The following is an 18,524-nucleotide window of genomic DNA, read 5'->3' on the forward strand; positions in this document are numbered from 1 at the left end:
CCTTCCTCAGTGCCTGCCTACAGAACTGACTGATCCCACATTGATGCCAGACTACTTTCAGACCATCTGCTTGGCCTGCTGCACTTTTACAGCACCACACTTTTCAACTGTCAAACTTCATCACCAGCAGGGGGAGGTATTGTCCTTCATGTTCTGTGGACGCAAATGGAAACACCACACAAAGGCAGTATTTTGGACCTCAAACTTTGCATGAATTCCATGAAATTTACACACAGAAACTGACCATTCAGCTGAACTGATACATGCTGTGATGTAAGTTCTACATGAAGCTCCTCAATTAGCCTAATCACCTTAGCAATGTCTTGAAAAGACTCTGTTTCTGCAGTAGTTACAGCTAGTGGCCAAAGTAATGCAGCAATTACAATATGAGGCTGCTATCTTTTTAAGAATTTCTTTTCAGTAATGTGTCTAGGAGACAATGAGCATTCATTATATGTGAAGTCATTCATTCACAAAAACAATTTCATTTGTATAGCATCTTAGATGTAGAACACATTCCAACGTGTTCACACAGAGTTTACAAAGAATATACAGGCATTTGGAGAATATGTAGAAACAGGCCATTTAGTTCAATCAGTCTGTGTTGTTATTTAAACCTCACTAAAGTTTCCTTCCTCATCCAATTCTATTAAAGCAACACCTTCTGTTCCCTTCTCCCTTGTGGGTTTGTTTAGCTTCCTCCTTAAATGCATCTATTACATTTGTCTCACTACACCCTGTGGGAGTCACCCTGCGAAGGTGTCTATTCAGAATTCCCCATTTGAATTCTTCATGGATATCTGAAATTGGTGGACTTTAGGTTTCCTCTTTCTCACCAATAGAAACATTGTCTCTGTGTCTACTCTCCAAAACCAGCCACAATTTCAAAGACCTCAATGTGACAGCTCGGGCTTCACATGTTCTCACTGGCTGCATTGCTGGTGCTATCCTCGTATATCTTTACTGTGTCATCTCGTAGAAACCAGAGCTATAGGCTGTACTACACTGTTTTGGAACTAAGATTAATGCAGACCAACATAACTCCTCTATTTTTCAGTTATAAAACTCTACAAGTAACCCCTAAATCTTAGATCACTATTGTTACTTGATCTGTACCTAGGTACCTTGTACCTAAGATGACACTAAGTGGCAAATTGTAAACTTTGCACTGTAGTCATTTGAGTACATGTCACAATAAAGCTAATTCAAACTATGGCTTTATTTAACCTTTGCCACAACATTCAGTGATTTGTGCTTTAGTCAGTGAAATTCCTTTGTTCCTCTACCATATGTAGATTCTTAATTTCCAGCAAGTGACTTCCTTAATTTTCAGACCAAATCGTAATACCTCATTAATCGGGTTTTAATTCACTGTTGTCCCTTATTGTGAGAAAAATGGACACTTATCCAATGAGATTTTTAAAGGAAAAGAGAGATGTAACTATGAAAAAGCAAACTGAAACAGGAAGGGAAATGAAGCTGGTACTAATGTAGCTCAGGAACAGCACTGAACTCTGTAGGTAGCGAGACGATGATCTGCTGTGCATTCTGGGAGGGGAAGGTGATGGAAATACCAGGGTGAAAGCTGTTTTCACTTCAGTAAAAAGTTTAAGTTCATAGTTAACATTATGGTAGATGCTTTGAGTGTAGCTCCACTAATTTTGCAAACAATACCAGGAACCTTATTCAGATAAAAATGTTATTGTACTGATCTGTACTTACAAAATACAGAAGGCTCTCCATCCGCTGTTATGATAATTAATTTGGATATTTTCTCTCTACAATGATATCTTATGCTAAATGAATCCGTTCAGTTCTATAAAACAACACTGAACCATTTCCACTCATAGGTACTAGCCATGGATAGTAAATGTTCCATTTCAGAGCACATTAACAATAAAGTAATCAAATACATCACAATAGATTCCCATCTCTCAATGGAATGTTTCTTTCTTTCAGTATTTGTTACCCTTTATTTCCACTGGTAATTTTTGAAATTAAATGGGAGCAATAAAAATTCCTGACAGACAACAGGAAACAGTTTGACAGTCTGAGTGTGATAGCTGCTTGACAGCAAGTGAGAGACCTTCCAGAGGGTGGTTTGACCTCAGCAAAACGGGTAAGCACAGCAGGGTTTTCAGTGGAAAAACTACTTTCATTCCAGTTATTTTTAAACATGCCTTTAATCTAATGATAATTTTATGAATGCCAATCTCACATAATGTTTTACTGAGATTGTTTGGTATAATCTATAAAGGGGAAATTTTAAACTGTAAACTATTTGCATAATTTCTTGTTTTTCTCGATGCATCCTTGCTCTTTATATATAGACATTGTGGAACGATCTGTGCACGAGCTCAGTCAGATAGCCGTTAGGTTACATCGCTCAATATTTCTATTTCACCTCATCTGACCCCATTTTAAACCCAGCTCCAAATAATCCTTTGCAGGTCAGTGACAATTTAAACATAAAACACTTCCCAGAATAACTCCAGCTCCTTCTCTCCCTCACTGCCATCCCCCCAAATCACCTTCACTTTCACCCCCATCCTCCCACTTCTCCCTCATCCCAATCCCACCCCCCACGTCTTCCTCACCTACCTCCTTCACTTCTTATCCAGGCCTGAACAGAGTTCATTATTTAGGCAGCTAAGATCCATGTGACCCATTCAGTTGCCAATGAAAAGCCTAATGATTATTTTATTGAATTTGGTGCAGCGTTGCATAACAATCATTAAACCTGGTGGGGGAATGGAAATTTACTATAAACCTTTACTATAATATATTTTACTTTAATATAAACATTTACTATAAACCGACTGACTCCCACAGCTACCTAGACTACACCTCCTCCCACCCTGCCCCCTGTAAAAACGCCATCCCATATTTCCAATTCCTTCGTCTCCGCCGCATCTGCTCCCAGGAGGACCAGTTCCAATACCGTACAACCCAGATGGCCTCCTTCTTCAAAGACCGCAATTTCCCCCCAGATGTGATCGACGATGCCCTCCACCGCATCTCCTCCACTTCCCGCTCCTCCGCCCTTGAGCCCCGCCCCTCCAATTGCCACCAGGACAGAACCCCCCTGGTCCTCACCTACCACCCCACCAACCTCCATATACATCGTATCATCCGTCGTCATTTCCGCCACCTCCAGGGATATATTTCCCTCCCCTCCCCTATCAGCGTTCCGAAAAGACCACTCCCTCCATGACTCCCTCGTCAGGTCCACACCCCCCACCATCCCAACCTCCACTCCCAACACTTTCCCCAAGAAACCGCAAGAAATGCAAAACTTGCGCCCACACCTCCCCGCTTACTTCTCTCCAAGGCCCCAAGGGATCCTTCCATATCCGCCACAAATTCACCTGCACCTCCACACACACCATTTATTGCATCCGCTGCACCCGATGTGGCCTCCTCTATATTGGGGAAACAGGCCGCCTACTTGCGGAACGTTTCAGAGAACACTTCTGGGACACCCAGATGAACCAACCTAACCACCCCGTGGCTCAACACTTCAACTCCCCCTCCCACTCCACCAAGGACATGTGGGTCCTTGGACTCCTCCATCGCCAGACCATAGCAACACGACGATTGGAGGAAGAGCGCCTCATCTTCCGCCTGGGAAGCCTCCAACCACAAGGGATGAACTCAGATTTCTCCAGTTTCCTCATTTCCCCTCCCCCCACCTTGTCTCAGTCAAATCCCTTGAACTCAGCACTGCCTTCCTAACCTGCAATCTTCTTCCTGACCTCTCCGCCCCCACCCCACTCCGGCCTATCACTCTCACCTTGACCTCCTTCCACATATCGCATTTCCAACGCCTCTCCCCCAAGTCCCTCCTCCCTACCTTTTATCTTAGCCTGCTGGACACACTTTCTTCATTCCTGAAGAAGGGCTCATTCCCAAAACGTCGATTCTCCTGCTCCTTGGATGCTGCCTGACCTGCTGCGCTTTTCCAGCAACACATTTTCAGCTCTGATCTCCAGCATCTACAGTCCTCATTTTCTCCCCGGGGGAATGGAAAAGGCAGTTTTACAATAAGGTGCAAACTTTCCTTAAGTATTTCTTCAGGCCTGTAGCACATGTGTGTAGAATGCCCAGTGGCAAATCATCAAGGCTTCTTCAAAGTACAGCACCTCGTAGGTCTGCAAGCTCCAGCGTTTGCTAAAAAGGACAAGGAGAGATTATCATTCACCCCACCGTAGGAACTAAGGTCATACATTGATTGGACAGAGTGCGTTTAAGATCCTGTCCCTGTAGGTCATTCATGAAATATTCTAAAAACATAGAAAACAGGAACAGGAGGAGGCCTTTGAGTCTGCTCCACCACTCAATATGACCATGGCTGATTATTCAACTCAGTACCCAGTTCCCACTTTCTCCCCCACTGCTCAGCATAAGAGTTGAGATGTCATGTTAAAGATGTACAGGTTTTTGTTGAGGCCACTTTTAGAATACTACACACATTTCTAGTTGTGCTGCTATCGGAAAGATATTGTTAAACTTGAAAGGGTTCAGGAAAGATTTACAAAGATGTGTCTGGGATTGGAGGGTTTGAGCTATAGGGAAAGGTTGAATATGCTGGATTATTTTTCCCTGGAGTGTCAGAGACTGAGGGGTGACCTTATAGAGGTTTATAAAATCATGAGGGGCATGAATACGGTGAATAGCCAAGGGCTTTTCCCGCGAGTGGGAGGGGGAGTCAAAAAATAGAGGACATAGGCTTGAGATGAGAGGGAAAGATTTAAAATAGAATAGAATGTGTTTACAGGATCCTTGAGGGAAGGGGGAGCAGCCCCAATCGTGGTCCACATAGGCAGGAACAATATAGGTAGGAAAAGGGATGGGGATTTAAGGCAGAAATTCAGGGAGCTAGGGTGAAAACTTAGAACTAGGACAAACAGAGTTGTGATCGCTGGTTTGTTCCCTGTGCCATGTGCCAGCAAGGCATGGAATAGGGAGAGACAGGAATGGTTGTTGCTGGTTCTGGAATTTAGATGTTTCAGTTAGAACAGAGAAGATGGTAAAAAAGGCGGAGGTATGGCATTGTTAGTCAAGGACAATATTACAGTGGCAGAAAGGACGTTTGAGGCCTTGTCTACCGAGGTAGTATGGGCTGAGGTTAGAAACAGGAAAGGAGAGGTCACCCTATTGGAAGTTTTCTATAGGCCTCCAAACAGTTCCAGAGATGTAGAGGAAAGGATAGCAAAGATGATTCTGGATAGGAGTGACAGTAACAGTGTAGTGTTATGGGGGACTTTAACTGTCCAAATATTGACTGGAAATAATATAGTTTGAAGACTTTAGATGGGCCAGTTTTTGTCCAATGCATGCAGGAGGGTTTCCTGACACAGTATGTAGACAGACCAACAAAGGGCTAGGACACATTGGATTTAGTACTGGGTATTGAAACCGGCTCAGTGTTAGATTTGGAGATAAGTGAGCATTTTGATGATAGTGACCACAATTCAGTTATGTTTACTTTAGTGATGGAAAGGGATAGGTATATACCGCAGGGAAAGAGTTATAGCTGGGAAAAGACAATTATGATGCGATTAGGCAAGATTGAGGATGCATAGGATGGGGAAGGAAACTGCAGAGGATGGGCACAATTGAAATGTGGAGCTTATTCAAGGAACAGCTACTACGTGTCCTTGATAAGTATGTATCTGTCAGGCAAGGAGGAAGTGGTTGAACGAGGGTGCCAAGGTTTACTAAAGAAGTTGAATCTCTTGTCAAGAGGAAGAAGAAGGCTTCTGTAAAGATGAGACGTGAAGGCTCAGTTAGGGCGCTTAAGAGTTACAAGTTAGCCAGGGAAGAACAAAGAGACAACTAAGAAGAGCCAGGAGGGGACATGAGAAATCATTGGCAGATGGAATCAGGGTCAACCCTAAAGCTTTCAACAAGTATATCAGGAATAAAAGAATGACTAGAATAAGATTAGGGTCAATCAAAGACAGTAGTGGGAAATGGTCCGTGGAGTCCGAGGAGATAGGAGAAGTGATAAATGAATATTTTTCATCAGTATTCACACTGGAAAGAGACAATGTTATTGGGGAGAATACTGAGATACAGGCTACTAGACCAGATGGGATTGAGGTTCACAAGTAGGAGGTGTTAGCAAATCTGGAAAGTGAGAAAATTGATAATAGGATTCTCTGGGAAGCCAGGGAGTGATTGCAGGGAGGTAATTGCAGGGAGGTGATTGCAGGGAGGTGATTTTTATGTCGTCATTGTCTACTGGAACAGTATCAGAAAACTGGAGGATAGCAAATGTCCCCTTGTTCAAGAAGGGGAGCAGAGACAACCCTGGTAGTTATAAACCAGACAGCCTTACTTTGGTTGTGGGTAAAGTGTTGGAAAAGGTCATGAAAGATAGGATTTATAATTATCTAGAAAGGAATAAGTTGATTAGGGATAGATAACATGGTTTTGTGAAGGATAGGTCGTGCCTCACAAATCTTATTAAGTTGTTTGAGATGGTAACCAAACAGGTGGATAAGGGTAAGGTGATTGATGTGGTGTATGGATTTCAGTGAAGCATTTGATAACGGTGATTTAGCAGTTTGAATCAGAGATTGGTTAGCTGAAAGAAGACAGAGGGTGGTGGTTGATGGGAAATGTTCATCCTGGAGTTCAGTTACTAGCAGTGTACTGCAAGTGTTTTGGGGCCACTGCTGTTTATGATTTTTATAAATGACCCAGATGAGGGCATAGAAGGATGGGTTAGTAAATTTGTGGATGACACTAAGGTTGATAAAGTTATGGATAGTGCTGAAGAATGTTGCAGGTTACAGAGGGACATCAATAAGCTGCAGAGCTGGCAAACTGAGTTTAATGTGGAAAAGTGTGAGGTGATTCACTTTGGAACGAACAACAGGAATAAACAGTACTGGGCTAATGCTAAAAATCAATAACACTCAGTTATAGTCCAACAGGTCTATTTGGAAGAACTAGCTTTCACCATGAAGGAGCAGTGCTCCAAAAGCTAGTGCTTCCAAATAAACCTGTTGGACTATAACCCAGTGTTGTGTGATTTTTAACTTGGTCCACCCCAGTCCAACACTGGGGTGTCTCCAAATCTGGGCTAATGCTAAGATTCTTGGCAGTGTAGATGAGCAATGAGATCTCAGTGTCCATGTACATAGATGCCAAAGTTGCCACCCAGGTTGATAAGGTTGTTCAGAAGGCATACGGTGTGTTAGCTTTTATTGGTAGAGGAATTGAGCTTCGGAGTTATGAGGTCATGTTGCAGCTGTATAAAACTCTGGTGCGGCCGCACTTGGAGTATTGTGTACAGTTCTGGTCACTGCATTATAGGAAGGATGTGGAAGTTTTGGAAAGGGTTCAGAGAAGATTTACTAGGATGTTGCCTGGTATGGAGGGAAGGTCTTATGAGGAAAGGCTGAGGGACTTGAGGCTGTTTTCATTGGAGAGAAGAAGGTTGAGAGGTGACTTAATTGAGGCATAGAAGATAATCAGAGGGTTAGATAGGGTGGACAGGGAGATGGTGATGGCTAGCACGAGGGGACATAGCTTTAAATTGAGGGGCGATAGATATAGGACAGATGTCCGAGGTAGTCTCTTTACTCAGAGAGTAGTAGGGGCATGGAATGTCCTGCCTGCAGCAGTAATGGACTCACCTATTTTAGGGGCATTTAAATGATCATTGGATAACATATAGATGAAAATGGAATAGAGTAGGATAGATGGACTTCAGATTGGTTCCACAGGTTGGCTCAACATCGAGGGCCAAAGGACCTGTACTACGCTATAATGTTCTGTGTTCTAATTGAATTGGAATAGAATAGAATAGAATCCCTACTGTGTGAAAACAGGCCCCTCGGCCCAACAAGTCCACACTTATCCTCCGAAGATTAACCCACCCAGACCCATTCCCGTACTGCTCTACATTTACCCCAGATTAATGCACCTAACCTACACATACCTGATCAGAATGGGCAATTTAGCATGGCCAATTCACCTAACCTGCACATTTTGGACTGTGGGAGGAAACGGGAGCACCTGGAAGAAACCCACACAGACACGGGAAGATTTAAAAGGTTGAATCTATGAACACGTTTAGAGGGACATGGGCCAAGTACTGGTAAATGTGACTGGATCAGTTTAGGATATCTGGTCAGTATTGATGAGTGAACCAAATGGTCTGTACAACTCTATGACTCTATAACCATGTCTAACTTATTCTTGAGAACATTCAGTGTTTTGGCCTCTACAGCTTTCTGTGAAAGAGAATCCCAGAGGTTCACCAGTTTCTCAGTGAAAATATTTCTCCTCATCCTAGTCCTAAATTGCCTTCTTCATTTCCTTAGACTGTGATCCCTGGCTTTGGACCCCAGTCTTCAAGAACATCCTTCCTGCATCTACCTTGTCTTGTGCTGTTAGAATTTTATAGGTTACAAGGAGATCCTCCTCATTCTTCTAAACTCCAATGCAATTCATTCAATCTCTTTTTGCACATCAATCCTGCCAAACCAGCAGTCAGTCTTGTAAACAAATTTGGATCAGACTTTGCAGCTTGGAGTTTGCAAGCAACTTGGTGTCATCCACAACATCATCATTATTTGTTTTATGTTAGCCTTACTGTTTTCTTTGCTTGCATTTCCTAATGAACTATGCATCAATTTGTTATTTCCCTCTTCCCTACCTGTTGCAATGTGCTTAACAACAATCTAGGTTTGTTCAATATATCATTTCAGTTGCATGACATTGTAATCTTTTGCTGTAAATTGTGTGTCTTATGATCCTGTTTCACAGCTACCTGATGATGGAGCAGCGCTCCGAAAGCTAGTGCTTCCAATTAAACCTGTTGGACTATAACCTGGTGTTGTGTGATTTTTAATTTTGTCCACCCCAGTCCAACACCAACTCCTCCACATCATATAATCAACTTTAACCACACAGTGAGAGAACCAATAGATGTGTTCAGCAAAGCAAGTCCTCATCCCTTTTGTTTCCCTTTCTGTCCCATCTAAAACAGTGATATCCTGGAATGTTAAGCTGCAAGTCCTGTCCTTCCTTTAACCAAGTTAAAAATCACACAACACCAGGTTATAGTCCAACAGGTTTAATTGGAAGCACACTAGCTTTCGGAGCGATGCTCCTTCATCAGGTGATTGTGGAGGGCTCGATCGTAACACAAAATTTATAGTAAAAATTTGCAGATTGATGTAACTGAAATTATACATTAAAAAATTGATTGTCTGTTAAGCCTTTCATCTGTTAGAATACAGTGATAGTTTCACTTCTTTCATGTGTAAATCACAAAACCCTTATTTTTAAAGTTGCATTCTCGGGTTAGCTGTTAACAATGGTGATAGCTAGACAATATGTTGAAGGTGTTAGCCCCCTGTGTTCTCTGTCTGACCTGATGTTTAGATTGATTCTAATCTAACAAGTGAGATAACAGAGCTTTACATAAATTCATGCAGTTTTTGAGCTCAGAGTTCTACATGAATGTATGCAGTTTTTGAGCAAAGTGCAATGTAACTCTGCAAGTACAAATTCACAACAAAATATATGTGTGCATGTGAGTCTTTGTCTGTCTGTGTGTGTCTGTCTGTCTGGGGGGGGGGGTCGTGAGTGTGAGAAAGTGTGTGTGTGTGTGTGTGTGTAGTGAGTGCAGAGTGTCTTAAGTCTGTGAGGGGGTGTGTGCGTGGGAGTGTGTGTGTCTATAAGAGTTTGTGTGGGTGTCTGTGTGCGCGTCTGTGTGTATCTGTGTCCGTGTGTACCTGTGTCCGTGTGTAGTGCAATGGTGATCACCTGTAATGTGACATGAACCCAAGGTCCCGGTTGAGGCCCTCCCTATGGATGCCGAACTTAGTTATCAGCCTCTGCTCGGCCACCTTCCTCTGCTGCCTGTCCCGAAGTCCACCTTGGAGGATGGTCACCCGAAGGTCCGAGGCTGAATGTCCTGGACCACTGAAGTGTTCCAACTACACACACACACTTTCTCACACTCACAACCCCCACCCCAGACAGACAAAGACTCACATGCACACATATATTTTGTTGTGAATTTGTACTTGCAGAGTTACATTGCACTTTGCTCAAAAACTGCATACATTCATGTAGAACTCTGAGCTCAAAAACTGCATGAATTTATGTAAAACTCTGTTATCTCACTTTTTAGATTAGAATCAATCTAAACATCAGGTCATAGACAGAGAACACAGGGGGCTAACACCTTCAACATATTGTCTGGCTATCACCATTGTTAACAGCTAACCCGAGAATGCAACTTTAAAAATAAGGGTTTTGTGATTTACACATGAAAGAAGTGAAACTATCACTGTATTCTAACAGATGAAAGACTTAACAGACAATCAATTTTTCAATGTATAATTTCAGTTACATCACACTGCAAATTTTTGCTATAAATTCTGTGTTACGATCGAGCCCTCCACAACCACCTGATCAAGGAGCGTCGCTCCGAAAGCTAGTGTGCTTCCAATTAAACCTGTTGGACTATAACCTGGTGTGGTGTGATTTTTAACTTTGTACACCCCAGTCCAACACCGGCATCTCCAAATCATGACTCCTTTAACCATGTCTTCGTAATAGCAATAACATCATAATTGCATGCAGTAATCCATGCTCTTGGTTCATCTGTCTTACCTGTTATATTTCTTGCATTGAAGTAAATGCACTCCAGACCTCCAGTCCCACTGAGCCCCACAACTTCTCTCTGTCTGCTCCAACTCTGCACTATGTATACCTCAGTCTCACTTTTGTGCCCAGTCCCTGCAATTATTGACCGTTATTCCAGTTCCCACTCTTCTGCCACATTAGTTTCAAACCCCTGAAAAGCTCTAGCAAACCTCCCAACAGGATATTGGTGCTCTTCCAGTTCAGATGCAACCCATCCTTCTTGTACAGGTCCCATCCTCCCCAGAAGACATTCCAATGATCCACATATCTAAAGCCCTCCCTCTTACACCAGCTCCATTGCCACATGTTCAACTGTACTCTCTCTCTACTCCTAGCCTCACCAGCCCATGGCATGGGTAGTAATCCTGAGATTACTATCCTGGTAATCCTGCTTTTTATCTACCTACTTAACTCTTTGAATTGTCTTTGCAGGACCACTTCCTTCTTCCTATCTATATCATTTGTGCCAATGTGGACAATGATTTCTATTTGTTTTCCCTCCAATTTCAGAATGTCCTGTACTTGTACAGAGAGATCCAGGATCCTGGCACCAGGAAGGCAACACACTGTCCTAGACACTTGTTCACGGCCACCGAAACACCTGTCTGTGCCCCTGCCGATTGAGTCACCTTCTCCTATTGCTCACTTGGACTTTGCCACAAACTGCTCTACAGCAGAACCAGTTGTAGTTCCACAGGCCTGGCTGCTGCTTGTACTATCTCCTGAGAATCTATGCCCCCCAGCAGTATCCAAAACAATATACCTGTTTGAGAGGGGGATAGCCACAGGAGACCCCTATGCTACCTGCCTGCCTCTCCTGGTGGTCACCCATCTATTTCTCTGGACCTATGGTGTGACCACGTCCTGAAAGCTCCCTATCACCTTCTCTGTCCCCTGTCTGCAGTGCAGTGAGCCAGCTGTTTCTACATCCAAACTATGTGGTCTGTGAGGAACTGCAGCTAGTCACACTTCCTGCAGATGTAGTTATCAGAGATAATAGACTGCTCCCTGATTTCCCACATCTGGCAGGAGGAGCATATCACTACCCTAATTGCCATCTCTGCCCTTGTACAGTTAAAAAAAAAGCTTATCTTGCCAGTCTTCCTCACTGTGCCTTTTAGTTGTGTTGACTGCAGTGACCTCTCAGCCATCCTCTGATTCAATGCTCTTCCTCGTGTTGATTACTGAAGAGTGTAGAGAGAAGTGGCTTGCAGTCAAACTTGACTGTCACTCTGTCTCTTTGAAGCAGTAATTGATGAAAATGTTCACAGGCAAAGATAATGGCCAGGCAATCCTCCTTGATCTGAGTCTCCCAATTCCATTATCACCTGGCTGAAACAAGCAAAAACAGAAAGTGCTGCAGAAACTCAGCAGGCCTGGCAGCATATGTCGAGAGAAAGCAGATACATTTGCAAATCTCTTTTGACACTTTGAGCATTTCTAGGCCAAATTTTGATGTGCTCCAGCTGAGATCAATGACTTTTGCTCATTATCTATTTCCAGGAACTCCAGATCTTGATTTTTGTCTTTGGATCTGACCCTCAGGGTCATCTATCCACTTGCTGCAGATACGGTGTCCCTTTTTTGAGAGAAGGTTTCTCTTCTCCCTCCAGCAAATGTTCGCACAGCAGGGTATCTTACACTTAATACAATTCTGTCCTTAATTAAATCAAGTCAGAAGTCAATGACACCAGGTTATAGTCCAATAAGTTTATTTTAAATTGCAAACCTTTGGAGCCCTGCTCCTTTGTTAGAGTGGAGCACACAGGCACAGAATTTATAGGCAGAGAGATCAAAAGATCGTACAAATGGTGTGAATGAGTCTCAACAGGCTGAATAATAAGTCTCTGCAGGTGATCAAAAGTGTTAGATGGTGTGAGTGAGGGTATCAACAACTGAATAACAAGTGAAGGGATGAGCTAAAATGAGCTTTAATTAGACAATCTTTTAGCTGTACCATTTCACAGGGTTCTGTAAGCTGCACAAATGCTATCATTATTGATCAATAAACTCTATTTTGGGCCTTAACATTTGGAACATTCACCAGCTCCATTCACTTAAAGTTCAAAGCATGCCTTCTAGGCTTTCAAACTTTCTGCTGTCTTTTTTATTGTTTCTCATTGAGATTTAAGTTAGAGTACAGTTTGTATCAGTCTCACTCTAGCAGTGATAACGTGTAGCTATGGTGTGGAGATGTCGGTGTTGGACTGAGGTGTACAAAGTTAAAAGTCACACAACACCAGGTTATAGTCCAACAGGTTTAATTGGAAGCACTAGCTTTCGGAGCGTCGCTCCTTCATCAGGTGGTAGTGGAAGACACAAAATTCTGTGCCTTACAATTGTGTCCTTCATAACCACCTGATTAAGGAGCGGCGCTTCGAAAGCTTGTGCTTCCAACTAAACCTGTTGGACTATAACCTGGTGTTGTGTGATTTTTAACAATGTGTAGCTATTTCTAGTTTCTGTGTGATGTGGAAAGGCCAGGGCAAATTTTCTTCTTTAAAAATAGAAATGCTAATTGTTGCAGGTTAGTAACTTCCTCAACATCAGCTGTGTTGATGACGTTAATGACTTGGATACAGGATAGAAGGCTCTGTAGCCAAACAAACAGGCAGGACAGTAAATTGCAATGAGGAAATAAGAACCTTATAAATGGATATAGATAGATTAGGTGAGTGGGCCAAAATGTGGCAGATGGAGTTTAGTGTGGATAAGTGCAAGGTCATGCATTTTGGTTGAAAAAATGGGAAGGCGACCTGTTATTTAAATGGGGAGAGATTTTGTGGTGCTCCGGTGCAGAGGGATCTGGGTGTCCTCATTCATGAGTCACAGAAAACTAACATGCAGGTACAGCAGATAATAAAGAAAGCAAATGGAATGTTGGTTTTTATAGCTATTGGAATAGAATATAAAGGTAAAGAAGTATTGGTGCAACTATAGAATGCATTTGTGATTCCGCGGCTGGAGTATTGTGTACAATTTTGGCCCCCTTATTTGATTAAAGATGTCATGGCATTGGAGACAGTTCAGAGGAGGTTCACTAGATTGATCCCAGAGATGAGGAATTTGTTGTATGAAGAAAGGTAGAACAGTTCAGACCTATACTGAATGGGATTTAGAAGAATGAGGGGAGATCAAGATGATAAAAGGTATGTAAAATAGACACAGAGCGGATGTTTCCCCTTGTGGGGCATTCTAGCATAAGAGGCCATAGTCTTAGGATAAGGGTAGCAAATTTAAAACGGAGTTGAGGAAAAACTACTTCTCCCAGGGGGTTGTGAATCTGTGGAATTCGCTCCCCCAAAGTGTGGTGGATACTGGGACAGTGAGTAAGTTTAAGGAAGAGTTAGACAGATCGTTAATTGGGTTGAATGGTTATGTGGAGAAGGCAGGAAAATGGGAGTGAGGACTATATCTGCCATGATTGAATGGTGGAGCAGACTCGATGGGTTGAATGGCCTGATTCTGCTCCTATGTCTTATGAACTTATGAATTCTTGAGGAAGGACACATTGCAGGGATCTTGCAGTGAGGCATTATGGGTGGAGCTCAGGAATAGAAAGGGTGAAATCACAATGTTGGGAGTTTTCTATAGACCTCCCAACAGCCCACGGGAGACAGAGGAGCAGATATTTAATTCGGTACTGGAAAGGTGTGAAAAAAGCAGGGTAGTTGTGGTGGATGACTTCAACTTTCCTCTTATTGACTTAAACTGTCTTGGAGCCAGGGGCTTGGATGGAGAGCAATTTGTTTGATGTGTCAAGGAGGGCTTTTTGAGTCTAGTATGTTGACAATCCAACCAGGGAGGAGGCCATTCTAGACTTGACATTATGGAATGAGGCAGGACAGGTGATCCATGTTTCATTAGGAGAGCATTTAGGGCTTAGTGACGATAACTCCATCAGATTTCGCGTAGTCTTGGACAAGGACAAGAGTGGCCCTTGGGTGAGGGTGCTTAATTGGGCAATTACACCCAAATTAGACAGGAACTGGGGAATGTGGATCGGCAGCAGTTATTGGAGGGCAAATCTATATCTGGCACGTGGGAGACTTTTAAAGAACAGTTGATTAAAGTGCAGGACATGTATGTCCCTGCAAAACTGAAGGATGGGAATGGCAGGATTCAGGAACCATGGATGACAAGGGCAATTGTAAACTTAGTCAAAAGAAAAAAGGAAGCATACAATAGGTCTAGGAAGCTACAAACTGACGAAGCCCTTGAGGAGTATAGAGAAATTAGGAAGGAACTTAAATGTGGAATAAGGAAGGCTAAAAGGGGTCAGGAAATGTCTTTAGCAAACAGGGTCAAGGAGAATCCCAAGGCTTTTCGTGCATATACCAGAAGACAGAGGTAGCAAGGAAAAGAGTAGGCCCACTCAAAGACAAAGGAGGGAATCAATGAGTGGAACCACAGAAAGTGAGAGAGATTCTTAATGAGTACCTTGTATCAGTATTCAACAAGGAGAAGGACATGACTGATGCTGAGGTCAGGGATGAGTGCGTGAATACTCTAGACAATGACAATATATTGAAAGAGGAAATTTTGGGAATCCTAAACTGCATTAAAGTAGACAAATCCCAAGGGCCAGATAGGATCTATCCCAGGTTACTGCGAGAGGGAAGAAATAGCTGGGGCATTAGCAGATATCTTCACATCCTCTTTGACCACAGGTGAGGTTCCAGAGGACTGGAGATTAGCCAGTGTTACTCCCTTGTTGAAGAAAGGAAACAGGGCTAATTCAGGAAATTATAGGCTGGTAAGCCTGATCTCTGTGGTGGGGATGCCCTTGGAGAAGATACTGAGGAGAAAGTGAGGACTGCAGATGCTGGAGATTTCACTACCTAGATTACACCTCCTCCCATCCTGCCCCCTGTAAAAACGCCATCCCATATTCCCAATTCCTTCGTCTCCGCTGCATCTGCTCCCAGGAGGACCAGTTCCAATACCGAACAACCCAGATGGCCTCCTTCTTCAAAGACCGCAATTTCCCCCCAGACGTGATCGACGATGCTCTCCACCGCATCTCCTCCACTTCCCGCTCCTCAGGCCTTGAGCCCCACCCCTCCAATTGCCACCAGGACAGAACCCCACTGGTCCTCACCTACCACCCCACCAATCTCCATATACATCGTATCATCTGTCGTCATTTCCACCACCTCCAAACGGACCCCACCACCAGGGATATATTTCCCTCCCCTCCCCTATCAGCGTTCCGAAAAGACCACTCCCTCCGTGACTCCCTCGTCAGGTCCACACCCCCCACCAACCCAACCTCCACTCCCGGCATCTTCCCCTGCAACTGCAAGAAATGCAAACATTGCGCCCACACCTCCCCCCTCACCTCCATCCAAGGCCCCAAGGGATCCTTCCATATCCGCCACAAATTCACCTGCACCTCCACACACATCATTTACTGCATCCGCTGTACCCGATGTGGCCTCCTCTATATTGGGGAGACAGGCCGCCTACTTGCGGAACGTTTTAGAGAACACCTCTGGGACACCCAGACCAACCAACCCAACACTTCAACTCCCCCTCCCACTCCAAGGACATGCAGGTCCTTGGATTCCTCCATCGCCAGACCATAGCAACACGACGCCTCATCTTCCGCCTAGGAACCCTCCAACCACAAGGGATGAACTCAGATTTCTCCAGTTTCTTCATTTCCCCTCCTCCCACCTTGTCTCAGTCAAATCCCTCGAACTCAGCACCACCTTCCTAATCTGCAATCTTCTTCCTGACCTCTCACCCCCCACCCCCTCTCCGGCCTATCACTCTCACCTTAACCTCCTTCCACCTATCGCAATTCCAACGCCCCTCCCCCAAGTCCCTCCTCCCTACCTTTTATCTTAGCCTGCTTGGCACACCCTCCTCATTCCTGAAGAAGGGCTCATGCCCGAAACGTCGATTCTCCTGCTCCTTGGATGCTGCCTGACCTGCTGCACTTTTCCAGCAACACATTTTCAGCTCAGAAGATACTGAGGGACATTTAGAAGAAATTGGGTGAAAGTGAGGACTGCAGATGTTGGAGGTCAGAGTGTAGATTAGAGTGGAGCTGGAAAAGCACAGCAGGTCAGGCAGCATCCGAGGAGCAGGAAAATTGACGTTTCAGGCAAAAGCCTTTCATCAGGAATCCCTTCATTGGAAGAAACTGGACTAGTTAATGACAGGCAGCATTGTTTTATATGGAGAAGGACATGCCTCACCAACCTGATTGAATTTGTTTCAAGAGGTGACAAAGATTATTGATGAGGGAAGGGCTGTGTATGTAGTTAAATGAACTTTAGTGAGGCATTTGATAAAGTTCCACATAGCAGATTTGTACAAAAACTAAAGTCACATGGGATTCGGAATGGGCTAGTCAAATGGATACAAAACTGGCTTGGTTATAGAAGACAGAGGGTAGTGGCGGAAGGGTCTTTTTCAGAATGGAGACTCCCAATAACTAATGGTGTGCCACAGGGATTAGTCTTAAGTCCTCTGTTGTTTGTAGTATATAGAAATGATCTGGAGGAAAATGTTGGTGGTCTGATTAGTATGTTTGCAGAATACACAAAGATTGGAGGAGTTTCTGATAGGGCTGATGCTTGTGAAAAGATACACCAGGATAGATTGGCAACTTGGGCACAGAATGGCAGATGGAGTTTATTCCCAACAAATCTGAGGTGATGCATTTCAGGATCAAATTTAGGTGTGAATTATACTGTAAATGGCAGAATCCTTCGGAACATTACCATACAGACAGAGTTGGGCATGCAGATCCACACATCCTTACAAGTGGCAAGACAGATGCTCTATGTGATTAAGGTGGCATACAGTAGGCTTGTCTTCAGTGGCTGGGGCATGGAGTACAAGAGTTGGCAAACCATGTTGCAGCTATATAAAACCCTTGTGAGGCTGCATTTGGACTATTGTGTGCAGTTTTGGTCACCGCACTACCAGAAGAACGTGGAAGCTTTGGGGAGAGTGCAGAAAAGGTTCACCAGGATGTTGTCTAGTATTGTGGGCATTGGCTATGGAGAAAGGTTAAAAAGATTAGAGTTGTTTTCACTGGAAAGACAGTGACTGAGCGGAGATCTGACAGAGGTCTACAAAATTGTGAGGCATAGATAGGGTGGATAGTCAGAAGCTTTTTCCCCAGGGTTGAAGATTCACTTACAAGGGGACACAGGCTCAAGGTAAGAGGGGGAAAGTTTAAAGGAGATGAGTGAGGCAAGGTTTTTACGCAGACAGTGGTAGGAGCCTGGAACACACTGCCAGGAAAGGTGATGGGAGCTGGCACGTTGGTGACATTTAAAAGATATCTGATAGTTACATGAATAGGGAGGGAGTAGAGGGATATGGACGAATACGGGCAGAAGGTTTGATTTTAGTTTAGTTAGGGCATGATGACTGGCACAGGCTTGAAGGGCTGAAGGGCCTGTTCCTGTGCTGTACTTCTCTTTTGCTCATTTATTCTTTTGTACTCCAAAGAATCTGCAAAGAATATTACTCCAGTTACAGAGATATAGTCTGGACATACAAGGTAACAAATGCTGTCAAGTGTAGTACTCTCTTTGAAGAAAGTGGAGGACGCAAAGCCAGAGTGTGCAATCTTCCAGCTCCAGACCAAACTGAGCATCAGTGAGCAGGTTATAGTTAACAGTGTCACTTGACGGCACTGTCAATGACACTTTCCATCACTTTGTTGATGACTGATGGGGCAATACTGTAATTGACCAGATCAGATTTATCTTACACTGTTTTTGGACAGGCTGCACTTGTGCAATTTTCCACATCATTTTGAGCTATTGTGCTGCAGAGATTGGTCATCTTATTCAAATACACTTCTCTCATAAATACAAAAA

The 18,524-nt window shown here is 43.7% G+C and overlaps 1 protein-coding gene across 4 annotated transcripts in view; it reads right to left on the reverse strand.

Moving 5' to 3' along the window:
• The window catches only part of LOC122542420 (galanin peptides-like), a 90,009-nt gene that overhangs the window by 16,436 nt on the left and 55,049 nt on the right, over positions 1–18,524 (reverse strand). For 2 of the 4 annotated variants that reach the window (XM_087978147.1, XM_087978146.1), the window contains one exon: positions 3,854–4,170. The exons of the other annotated variants lie outside the window; for them this stretch is intronic. The gene's annotated coding sequence lies outside the window, so the exon portion shown is untranslated. The remainder of the gene's footprint in view (positions 1–3,853; positions 4,171–18,524) is intronic. 4 annotated transcript variants of the gene reach the window in all.

The sequence above is a fragment of the Chiloscyllium plagiosum genome, unplaced genomic scaffold, assembly GCF_037043375.1.
Source record: "Chiloscyllium plagiosum isolate Xiang-an unplaced genomic scaffold, Cpla_swu_hap1 HiC_scaffold_33, whole genome shotgun sequence".
In the NCBI taxonomy this organism is placed as follows: domain Eukaryota; kingdom Metazoa; phylum Chordata; class Chondrichthyes; order Orectolobiformes; family Hemiscylliidae; genus Chiloscyllium; species Chiloscyllium plagiosum.